A 12,636-nucleotide genomic window follows, 5' to 3' on the forward strand; every position below is an offset into this window, starting at 1 on the left:
TTCAATGACCACGAAGTTTGAGAGTAGAGTGGAGTAGGGCTTTCGGGATTGATGTGAGATGGGTGAAGGGAGGAAGGGGGGCTGCTAGGTGGAAAGTTTGAGGGGGGGGGGGGGTTGTAGTGGGCAGAACGGGATTCCGAATTAATAGGGAGGATGTCAACTGGCAGGCGAGCGAGAGGAGAGAGCTGCCTGGTCAATGAGAGGGTGTGTTTGAGGGAGCGCGTGTTAAAGACTGTCCCTGAATGTCCCCGACAATATTTCCCCCTGCACTCTGTCAATGTGTTGCGCAGGGGGGGTTGCGTTGAAGAGGAAAGAGTGCAATACTGACTGGCTCGAGTACTGAACAAACACCACAACAACGTGCTAACGTTTGTAACACAGCGCTACAAGCACCACTACAACCACCGGTGAAGAGAAGAGAGTCAGCAGGTTTTATAGTCAAAGGACGACTTCACCCATTTTCTTTCATTTCCTATCTTCATATAATTGGTCCTCACTAAATGCTCATTATAATATGGTACCATTTTTGTCTACTCTGTCTGTGTCTCAGAGGAGGGCTGTGGACAGTTCAGAAACCCGCCTACCAGTGACATCATCGATGGGTCTTTCTATTCCTGGAAAGTTAGCATGCTGGATGTCATTGTAATTGCATTAATAAAAATAAAAATAAAATTTAGAAGTAAAAAAACCTGCCTAATGATGATGTCACTGGTAGGCGGGTTTCTGAAGTGTCCACAGCCCTCCTATGAGACACAGACCAAGTAGGAAAATAATTGGACCATTTTATCATGAGCATTAGTGAGGACCAATTATATGAAGATAGGTTGAAAATGGGTGAAGTCGTCCTTTAAGAGTTTGAACCTTTAGAAAATATGTCCGCCCATTATCTTTACCAACTTAAAGACATTACTTTGGCAGCACCATCATCTACACAGATGTCCTTCTTCTAACACTGGGCTGGGTGGCACTGTGTGTTTTGTGAGCATTTTGCTGTAGTCGTCTGCTGATTTCTACAACATAAAGGGTTGAGACCCTGGAGAAGAAACTTGGTGTCTGAGAGAGATGTTTACATTTAAATGTGATTTGTTTTGGACAAATATAATATAGGAATGAAAAAAAGTTTTTTTTGTCACTCATCACTGATTACTACATCTGGGACTGTGCTGTGACTGTCCACTTAAAACTACTTAAAAGCTGTACTGTACTTCATACACACATGCAAACACTTTGGCAAAGACCAGATGCAAAAAATCTATTCTCAACTATCGCTCCACTATCTTGGGCCTGAGCTTTCTTGGACAAGGAACAGAACATTGTGGAATCTTATCTTGGCACAGGACCGTGCTCAACAGGTGGAAGGGAGGTGGTGGTGCTGGTGGTGCTGGTGGCGGTGGTAGTGGTGGGGGGGACCTAAATCCTCCACTTGAGACATCACTCATTCTCATGCCATAAAATTACACATCAAAAGCATCTAAGCATCTCTAACGAGGTTGAGAATGTGCCCCCCCACTCACATGCATGCCCTTCACAAAGTATTAACGAGCTATATGCCCACCGCCCTCCCCCCCCCAACACTAACGAGCTACAGAGCGTCTCAAGGATTAACAAGAGAGATCTAGACAGGCCTGGAACGAAGGGGAGTATGTGTGCGTGTAGAAAGGGGGGGGGGGGTGTTGGGAGCATTCAAATCAATTAGGCACCGCTGCATTTGCATAATTTAGATAACAAGGCCGAATTAACTAGAGAGAGCTAATTATGATGCCACGGCAAATCCACCCGCCCACATTCCTGTGCATGGCGTGGGATGCCAACGTGCCTACCAGGACCATGGGAACAGGCTGGTGCCTCCTGAGGGACCTCGAACCAGATACCCCTAGCAAACAGCACGCACATACACACATCTGAGCGGTTTTCATTGTTTCCTTCACACCCTATGGACAACAAATGCTATGTTAAGTCCAATATTCCAAAGTGTGTGTGTGTGTGTGTGTGTGTGTGTGTGTGTGTGTGTGTGTGTGTGTGTGTGTGTGTGTGTGTGTGTGTGTGTGTGTGTGTGTGTGTGTGTGTGTGTGTGTGTGTGTGTGTGTTCAACACACAGTGTAATGTGTGTTGAACCTCTCAGGGGAAGGCAGACCATTTCTGAGAAGCTTTCACCAACAGCCAAAAGTCTCAGTTCATAATATACTCACACAGTACACACAGTAAAAGCAAATGTCAATTTAACTCTGAAAGTGTACAAATGGACCCTACGAGATGCTTTCAGAGTTAAGTTGACATTCTGGATTTTACTGTGTACCTAATCATTCCCATATACCACTGGAAGAAATCTATACCTAATGCCCAGTGTTTTTTCACACACACACGCAAGTTACACATGCCCATTCTTTCCCAGTTTCTCTCACAAATGCTCACGAACGCACGCTTGCTGAGACATAAGCTAGCAATCACACAAGCTCCTATTACATGGTAAAAGTATACTCACAGAAGCACATAAATATGCAAACCTCAGGAAGTTTTTCCAGCACCAAATGTCAACAGAAACGCTAGGCGGCCCGCTTATCCGTGCACTACGAGATATCAACAGAATGAGCACAATGCGTGCAGCCACAGACGTTCATACTCGCTAATAACATGTAGACGCACATAAGACATATTCACCCATACATATATAAGCCTGGTGTGTTCCTGCAAAAAGGGGGAGAGGGGGAAGAGGGGGAGAGACAGAAAGAGAAGGGTTGGGGGAGAGAGAAAGGGGCCTCTAGTCGCTTTGGCAGCTCATGCATCAGAGTGAATGGAACCAATTATAAATCAAGAGCAATTTCTGCCCATTATTCAGCAGGAACTGAGACCCAGGCTCGCTGGCCTGACTCCCCTGCAACTCTCTCTGGGAGATGAAGAATAGAGAGGAAAGAGGAGGGGGGGGGGGCGCATGAATGGATAAAGTGAAATGTTATATGAAAACCAGATATGAGGCATTAGAAATTTGGAGATAAGGCAGATCGAAAGAGAGACAGATGGAGAGAGAGAGAAACGATGGAATGGATAAATATTTCACCATCATGTGAAAAACAGACATGAGAATGTCTGTAGAAAACTCTTGATAGTCAGAGAGAGAAAGTGTTGATGGGAAACAGTTACAGAACAGAACAGAGGGATGATGTTATGTGAAAAACAAACAGATAGATAGATTAGAGGAGTTAGATAACTTGAGATCAATCAGGCGATGTGATGGTGGGAAGAAGATGACGCATGACAGAAGGGGCACAGAAGGGGTACACAGCAAAAATCAGTGTTCATTTAGCCTCCTAGTTAAATTAGCATGGATGATTGTGCTGTGTACTGTAGAATGTCAACTGTGTTCTAGATGAAGCAGTTACACACTGGCTATTCCATGGTTATAAAATGAAAGCTGCCGGGTCTATAAGAGCAGAAACAGCTGGAGAAGCCTTGTTTCAAAGAAAGCTCTCAGTTTCAGGAGCTGGATTAGCGTGCATATGTGTATGTGCATGCATGTGCATACACTTCGATAATGTGTGCGTGAGAGGGAAAGAGACATGGCAATGCAGAGCAGAAACACTGCCATTTGTCCTGTCAGTCAAAGCCCATGGATTCCGTTTGTCCCCGGGGTGGGGGGGGCGGGGGGCTCTGCAAAATCATAAAATAAAATCTCACATGTTTCCCCATCACACATTGTTGGCCGGCAAACAGAGGAGTACTGTCGATGGAAAATTCCAGTAGTGATAACCTCAGGGGCCCCACTAACGAACTAATCTGGTGCCCAATGATTTATTCTGTTGAATCATGTCTTCTCCTGCCAGTTCGAACATTCTTCAATGATGAGTTTCTCTCTCTAGGGCAACATCTTATTCGTCTTATTATCGGTTACTCTCTTTGAACGCAGCCTCAGTTTTCTTCGACATTCTTTACTTTTCTGGTCATTTTACCAGCTCCTTCAGGACAGTTCCACAGACGCAAACAAACACACCACTATTCAAATAGACATACGAGAGTGGATGAGGTAATGTCCTAGGCTGTAATGCTTTTTTTCCTTCTGCGATTATGCAAGGAAAAATACATCAAATTAACTCAATTCCGAAAAGTAAGTAAGTGTGTGAGTGTGAGTGTGTGTGTGTGTGTGTGTGTGTGTGTGTGTGTGTGTGTGTGTGTGTGTGTGTGTGTGTGTGTGTGTGTGTGTGTGTGTGTGTGTGTGTGTGTGTGTGTGTGTGTGTGTGTGTGTGTGTGTGTGTGTACAGATTGGAGACGTAGAAAGTGAATGGTCACAGCAGTCAGAGTGCTATCTTGCGCTCGTGTCTGAATGATCTACAAGAGGGTGTCTGGGTTTCTCTTGGCTCGTTCTAACACTCCACTAATCTTTGTCCAAATATCTACACAGCACACACAGGGCTATTTGTCTGTGTGCACACAGACACACACACACACACACACACACTGCTTACTTACCAGTGTCTGGAGTTGATCAATGATCTAACAGACTCACTATGACAAACAACACATTGTGTGCGTGTGTGCAATGGTGGAGGTAACTTTATTATCCAATCAGGGGCTTAACTTTTTGCCTTAAGTACTGGAACAAATCAGCTCAATTGCTTTAATACGCCTCAGATAAGCTGTATTAGATCTTTTTTTTTTAACACAATGAGGGAAGATGCCAAAAAGATCAAATTAGTTCAATAATACTTACAATAATACCAAGAAATTGCCTTGGGGAAAGCTAGTAGAAACACAACTCAGAAGAACATCTCTCCACCATCTTTCTTCATCTCAACTAATTCATCTACCATTTCATAGTCCCTCCTGCATTCATGTCCTCTCCACACAACCTGCCCACCCCCCTTCCCCCCGCGATAATTTAATTCTACGTGGTTATTTACATACATTGTGAGCTCCTCCAACTCCCTGTCAGAATAAACTTTCACCATCACCCTGTTTCATGTCACATTCCTCCCATCTCTGTGCTGCGGGGAGCATGGCTGGAGGGGGAGAGAGAATGGAGAGGTATGCATGTAGCCCCAAGGGAGGAGACTGGACCCTGGCCACCTGGTGCTCCAGGTGTCCCGCTTTGGTTATCCATGCCTGACTGGACACAGAATCCCCCTCCAGGGCACCTAGCCCAGGCCAAGCCCCAGTCTACAATCTGTCAGCGCACCAGGCCTAATGTACCGTATGTCAACAGGCCAATAATGTTCAGCTCTGAGAAATCATGCAGCCTTATTTGGCGATGAGTGTGTTGGCTTGGTTTATGAAAAGCATATTATCCCAGCAAAAAAACCCTGTCTGAAATATGAAAAGTATAAACTACCTTCCTCTCCCACACGTTTTTCACTGTGTTCCCATCTCATTAATTCTGTCTCTAAAATACAGTTCTAACACAGGACCGTACAGGTGATGTCCTGACTTTATGACTGTACACTGACTCCATTGCCCTTATTACACTGACATTAGCAGTCTATGTACTGTGAATATATATGGCCGTGAATACACTCCATGAATTCCCACACATTTCATATTGATAGCTGCTGCTATGTGGTCTCTCCTTGCACAAAAGACTGACTGAGTACTCTCTCTGCCTTATTTTTTTTTTTTTTTTTTGAGTACACACGTCCAATGTATATTTGATATTGTAGCTGTTTTGTTAATTCACATTTTCCTCTTCTCATGATTATTATTAAAAATTACTATTTTATAACTGCAATTTGTGGAGACTTATTATACAGAAAATAATTTCTTTCACTCTTTTACAATAAACTTTAAGTTGAACATAAGTTTAAGTTTAAGTTGAGAGAGATTCAGGGCCAGAATGACAGGCAGCATTCCAGTATAAAGAGATCATCCTGATTGGACAGGACCTAACACATACACACACACACACACACACAGGCCCATAGATTTGTGCCTGCAGGCTGTTATGACTGCATGAGTATACCTGCTGTCTTTGAGATGAAAGCACGCCCTCAGGTAGGACTTTTTCTGCTTTTGTCAATTATCAAAAAACGTCACACCCTCTGAAATAACAATACACCAACACATCCTGAACTTTAAAATACAGTAACAATAAACAGAACACTCGGGTCAAACGGTAGATATCAATCAATTGATGGATAAATGTGCATCAATGTGGCATCATTACTTGTTCCTTGTTTTGTTATTGTGGATTTCAGATAAGTTATCCATGTGAATGATTTAAAAACAACACAACAGTGAAACAAGTTAAAGCCTATCCTAAGGGATAAGGGAGACGTATCTTATTATACATCCAAATCGAAAGGTAGGCTACAATCCAATTCAACGCAACACTCTTTAAGCAAAGCAAAGACCCAATATAAGATGGCCTGTCCCCACCAAAATAGCCTACACTGTACAGTAGGCCTATATGGGGTCCACACACAGACTAAGGCCATGACACATAAATGGTCTATGGTCCTAAAGTTCCCATAAACTGATCAGAACACTCATCTCTTCATTAACCAAAGGCCAAAGCCACAGAATTAATCTGCCCTTTATTTCCCCCTAAAAGCGGTCTGACCAATGTAGCTGAGAGTGCGTGTCTACTTCCAGTTAATTGCTAAGGTTTTGGCAGGGGACAGCAGTCTTGAATCTGTGCGTTCATCGGCGCATAGCTAATGGCTCCTCATAAGCAACCAAATAAGGTCAAATGACTGTGAACGCCAAGCAGATAATCAGACTGGAATCAATTAGTTCAACTTTGATCCACCCGACCGCCAATGATCAACAACAACTAAACAACAAGACCTCCTTTCTATCTGAGAGGAGCCGTCGCCAATCATAGTATGGGCAAGCCAAATTAATTCCCATGATGCGGCAGGGCCTAATTGGAAGAGGCCAGCCCTATTCGTTTCGACTTTTAATCTAACTGACATTGATTCAGCCCGAACAATCACGCCTCTTGTCTGATGCCATGTCTGTCACCGAACTGCCGAGGTTTCTACCAGGCGAGCCAGTCAAGACTCAATGTAATCCAAATAACAAAAACGACACCTGGGGTTTGAAACTTGAGCCCCTGCGGCTGTTCCTGCATCCCCCCCTCAATGCCCCCCGCGGACGCCGAGTGACTGACACCCTGGCGGAGAGCAATGTTGCCATGTCCGCTTATTAAGTTGCTGGTTAAATATTGGTGGTTGCGGTTTTTTGGGCTTGTTTCTAAAGTGTAGTTGCTTATTTGGTCTTGTTTCCTAAATTATATTTAAACCAGTGGTTCTCAAACATTTTCATGACAGGCACCCCCATATTAATGTATTAATTTTGTCCAAAGAAAATATTCTGTGCCAGGGATTTGTGTTGTAAACATTTCCCAAAATGTCAAGATTTTTTTTTCTTTTGTTGAATATAGCAGTCAGATCTACAAGCTCACAACCGCGACGCGTTGTGAGCTTGTAGATTGGCTATTTTCAAATAGCCGTAGCCTATTCGCTTCTTTAGGGGCTTGTTTTCATTGCTTATTTCTCTCACAAAATATGGCAACACTGCTCATTAGCAGCACCGGGATTAAGACAAACAATTTCTCATTAAACCATTCCTGAATAAGACGAGGATGGTATCAAACGTATTCAGAGCAGCCACGATGACAGCTATATACAAGATGCATTCCATGGCATTGATGCTTGAGAGAATAGCTGAGCAGCTGTCAATTTATTGTAGGCCCTAATTAGGTTATTCTTCCACTAGGAGTTTGGTTTGGTGGTGATGGGGGGAGCAGGGGCTTTAGAAAAGCACACAATTAGTGGTGTTATAGCTTGCATCATGCGAATAATAAAGTCTGTTATGTCCATTTTGTGCAGAAACAGACCAATAAAGAAAATGTAGGCATGGAACCAATGATATGGAGAGGAAATCCTGGCAGCGCTATTACTATGTCTGTTTTCAGTTACCCTATGGGAGCGACTGGGACGAATACCAAAACGCTCGCCCCAAAACACAGTCAACCCGGGGCAAATCCGGCGGTATTCACCTGGTAGCCTATTCCTAAACGTAAACTATGCCTAAAACCTAACCTTTAACGTAACCTCAGTAAACGGTGCCAAAACCTAACCTTATTCCTAATCTTAACCTCAGTAAAACTACGCCTAAACCTAACGTATTTTTATAACGTTATCCTCAGTAAAACAAATACAAGAACCGCTGGTCCGCGAAACAAATGGGGGCGAGCGTGTTTTGGGGCGAGTCTTCCGGTTACAACTGGGGATATAGGCTGAGGCCTGCAAAAAAACACACACATTTTCTCTCAAAAACGGGATGTGTAGTCCACCAAACATGTTTTTCTGGCCAAGTTACCCCAAAAAAACGTGTTCTAGGCAGTTATCCGTATTGTGCCAGAGGATTTTTGCCAGAAATGCAACGAATAAATGGGGAAATAATGGACGCAGGTTCCCCGTTCCATCAGCAACAAGCTAAAGACCCCCATAACAAAGTTATGTTTTCTAATTAATGAGTAACATACACATCGTATAAAATAACCATAGCGACCGTTACTAAAAGGCCGAATACAGATCACTGATTTACTCAAAAAAAAACATTGTTGAAAAAGTTTTTGGGACATCATCACCCAGCGAGAAACGATACAATGTTGCTATCCAAGTACCCAAGTCCCAAACTTGCAACATAGTAACTAGTCTCAGACAAAACTTTCAAATCTTTCAATATTTATGAAATAAACATTTTTTTAAAGCAATACGTGCCTGGCCTGAAACTTTGCATTAACGTGCGTAGCCTTAATGTATCTACAACTTTATAACACGTTAATATCCCGTCGCGGAATCGCACAAAAACATGGACCAATTTGAAGGGATAAAACTTACCAAAAAACTGCTATATTTGGTGTTCACACCCCGTTGATCTTCTATTCGCCTCTCTTCTGCTTTGAGTTTAGTCCGACAAAAACACTTTTAACGGTTTTACTTTTCCCTCTAAAGCCTCGCTGCTTTAGTTAATTTACTGCGATGCCACCGACATTTTCTTCGGCTCCCCAAGTTCTCACATTGAAAGGCCGTTTTTGGATGACTGAGCTCAAGAACAATTCTCCCTTTTGCGACGCCTTCTCGGGATCCTCCCACTTCCCAAGAAGGAGGAGGGATCAGAACAATGGGGGGACGAGCTCCCAAATCCTAAAAGTTGGGTAGAGGGAGTTCTGTCCCTCTACCCAACTTTGGGAAGATTTCTCTACAGGTTGCTGAGAAAGGAGCGTTGCAATGGTAGGGCAAGAATTGTAGTGTGTAAAATTACAACTGGCAAACCAGGCCAACACACAACTAACGAAAACATAAGTGAAGAAGACAACTTTTCTACGGGACTAATGGTAGGACTATGGTGAAAAGAACAGCCCCCGCCTGCCTAGCCCCCCCTCCTCCATCCCCACTCCCCCTGCTGCCTGCAGCCTGGGTCTGTTCCCCCTGATTTGGTATGCGTTGGTCCCCACAGAGAGCTTGTATTGACCCCTGTCCATTGAGGCCTGCAGGCTCTCTAGTGCAGCTGTGCCGTGCTGTGTTGTGGACGGCCGGGGACGGGACTGACCCATCCAGGCACGGCACAGGCAGCTATGGCCTTCTCTCTCTCTCTCTCTCTCTCTTTCTCTTTTTCTCCCTATCGCTCTCGCTCACTCAGTCACTCAGTCACTCAGTCACTCAGTCAGTCACTCACTCACTCACTCACACACACACGCACTCTGTCTCTCTCTCTCTCATACCACAGTGATCACAGCAAGAGCCCCTTGCATGCTGTTCGCTCTGGAATTCTCTCTCCACTTAAATCAGTGCACTTTGAAATGAAGGGGGCCACACTGAGCCGTTCCTGTCCAGTTCATTAATAATGGACTATTCTAAGATCACAGGGTTTGATAGAGGGCCGGTTGGTGGGCGTTGGTGGGAAGCTCGCAGCAACTACCCTCAGTGAATACAGGAACTCCCACCACGTACCTGAGGGGTTATTGCAACCCAGCAGGATGCTATTCAATGACACCTGTTGCTCTTGTTCAGGTGAAAATGTGCTTGTGCGGGTTCGTAGGCATCCTTGTGGTCTATTCGTCCTTGTGTGTTTTCACAGATGATGTCAGTATGGAACTTTTGGATTTGGGATTTTTTTGGTGGCTCCTCAATGAATTCAAAAATCCATTCCACATTACAATTTACCATTTAGGCATTTAGGCATCTCTTTAGGCATTTAGGCATCTCTTAATCCAGAGCAATTTACAGTAAACAGGTAAATATGAGGTAATACATCAAATGCATAGAAATAGTAATCTAGGATTATAGGTAAACCAAGAACCTATCATCAGTGTAAACAGTCTAATATATACAAAAAACAAAAAACATCCAGACTCTATAACACATTATGTTAACAAAATAGCAGGATGTTCCCACTTCAAGATGTTCTGAGCTGAGGAGCCAGTGTCATTAATTGTTGGTCTGTACCATCCAGTGTTGTGGTGTCATTTGCCAATGCTCAGCACACTCGGCCAATGTTTTGATGGTGTTGCTACTGCACAGGGCGTTGTTTGTATGTGGTTCCCTCTCTCTACTTCCACAAAAAGACAGAGAGAGAGAGAGGGAGAGAGAGAGAGAGAGATTGGGTCTCCAAAAAACCCTCCATTCTACACCTCCCCCCTCTCCATCTCTCCACGCTGGGCAGGATGAATTAGCATGGGACAAAAGGCTTTGTGGGTCGGCCATGAAAGGCCTATTAACCATACTGCATCCCCCAGAGGCCCTGCCTGCGGGACACCGCCTCCCAGAATGCCACTCTCTCAGCAGGCCGCAATCCCAGCATGCACCGCTTCGCTTCAGCACTAACCTCCGTCACCCCCCAAGCCTCATTATAGTCCCGCACACAGATTGTCATGTAGATGATTATAAATGTTGTTATGAAAGTAATGGAGAGTGGCTATAGGAGCGAATGAGAGCGGGGGGGGATCCGATGATGGTGGCAGCATCTGTGTGTGTGTGTGTGTGTGTGTGTGTTTGTGTGATGTGACGTGATGTAATGTGATTTGTGAGTTTTAATATATAAAAGAAAAAAGAAAATCCCTGTGTTAGATTGTATGAGAGTGTTTGAGACATTTTAGGTGTTGGAATGTCGCTGTGAATTTGGCTTGGGCGTGAAATGTTATTGTGTGCTTCTTGAGTGCAGAAACCAAGTGTGTACAACATTTATGTGTGTGTGTGTGTGTGTGTGTGTGTGTGTGTGTGTGTGTGTGTGTGTGTGTGTGTGTGTGTGTGTGTGTGTGTGTGTGTGTGTGTGTGTGTGTGTGTGTGTGCATCCATTGTAGGGGGTGATTTCTTCTCCTGAAGGGTCTGTACTACTCTGTAGATAGTGCGTCTCCTCGCTGAACTCCAGGCTCCATTGTTTAGGTAGTTGCCATGACAACGACCCATTCTCTCTCTGTCTCACTGTCTTCTGCTGACCTTAGCAGCTGTGTCACTTCCTCCATGACAAACCTGCGCGCGCGCACACACACACACACACACACACACACACACACACACACACACACACACACACACACACACACACACACACACACACACACACACACACACACACACACACACACACACACACACACACACACACACAGGTGTACAGCATCAATGCCCTTTCACTTACACTCACAAAGGCATGACAGAGAAACAGTGTGAGTGTGATGTTAGTCTATTTTATTATCACACAAGTTATTGTTGTCACACTTGTCTGTTAATTACAAAATAATGCTCTGAAATTGTGTAAAACTGCTATAGAGCTGGGGGTTACTGCAGGTCGGCAGTGGCACAGTAGGTTGGGAATGGTAAGGTTCCCAGTTCGATCCCCAGCTCCCCCTGGGTTAGTGTTGAAGCGTCCTGGAGTGAAGACACTTAACCCCTCCTAACTGCTCCTGATGAGTGGGTTGGTGCCTTGCATGGTTCTCCTCGCCAGGAGGCCGCAACGGCCGAAGGCGGAGGATTATGTACTCATTCATGTGAGTCGGCTTCGAATGCTATCAATGCACCGAATGGGACATTATCACGTTTCATCAGACCATTGATTGGGTGTAATCAAGAGGTAGAGCTGTCCCCACAACATGATTTACGATCATGTTGTGCCTATCGGTACATAACTTGGACGGCGCTGAGTAGCCTCAAGCGAACGTCGCAACGTTTCGGCACGGCAACTCGCTCGCTTTAGCTCACTCGATGGTGCCTCTCGTGGCTCCAGTTCGCTTGAGACTGCACGCCTCCTCCGTCGTGGTCCAAAACTACACTTTATACAAAACACCTCCGTTGGTAGGTCAGTATCTCTTGATTACACCCAATCAATGATCTGATGAAACGGGTGGTCCTGTTTGTCCGTCTGTCCGTCTGTGAACACTACAGTTAATCTCCGGCACTGTTGGACCGATTGCCGTTTTCAGATCGGCCTCATGGTAGCGCTATAACAGGCCAATTCACGATTTGGCCCATAACTCTTGGATCGCGTCACAACTCCATAAATAGACCCCAACCATTTCACACTTTTTGCTACTACTACAAATTCTGTCCAAACCTCGCACAAATCTGTACATCTTTGTGTCCCCAGTGCACTGCAAAAGGGTCAGTGTTTACACTCTCAGAGTTAAATTAGGATTAAGGACGC

The 12,636-nt window shown here is 44.6% G+C and overlaps 1 protein-coding gene across 2 annotated transcripts in view; it reads right to left on the bottom strand.

Moving 5' to 3' along the window:
* The window catches only part of boc (BOC cell adhesion associated, oncogene regulated), a 32,706-nt gene extending 23,687 nt beyond the window's left edge, over window positions 1–9,019 (bottom strand). For both annotated transcript variants that reach the window (XM_084049112.1, XM_084049111.1), the window contains exon 1: window positions 8,835–9,019. The gene's annotated coding sequence lies outside the window, so the exon portion shown is untranslated. The remainder of the gene's footprint in view (window positions 1–8,834) is intronic.
* Between the last annotated feature and the right edge of the window lie 3,617 nt (window positions 9,020–12,636).

Source organism: Gymnoscopelus microlampas (genome assembly GCF_963454915.1).
Source record: "Gymnoscopelus microlampas genome assembly, chromosome: 22".
Lineage (NCBI taxonomy): Eukaryota > Metazoa > Chordata > Actinopteri > Myctophiformes > Myctophidae > Gymnoscopelus > Gymnoscopelus microlampas.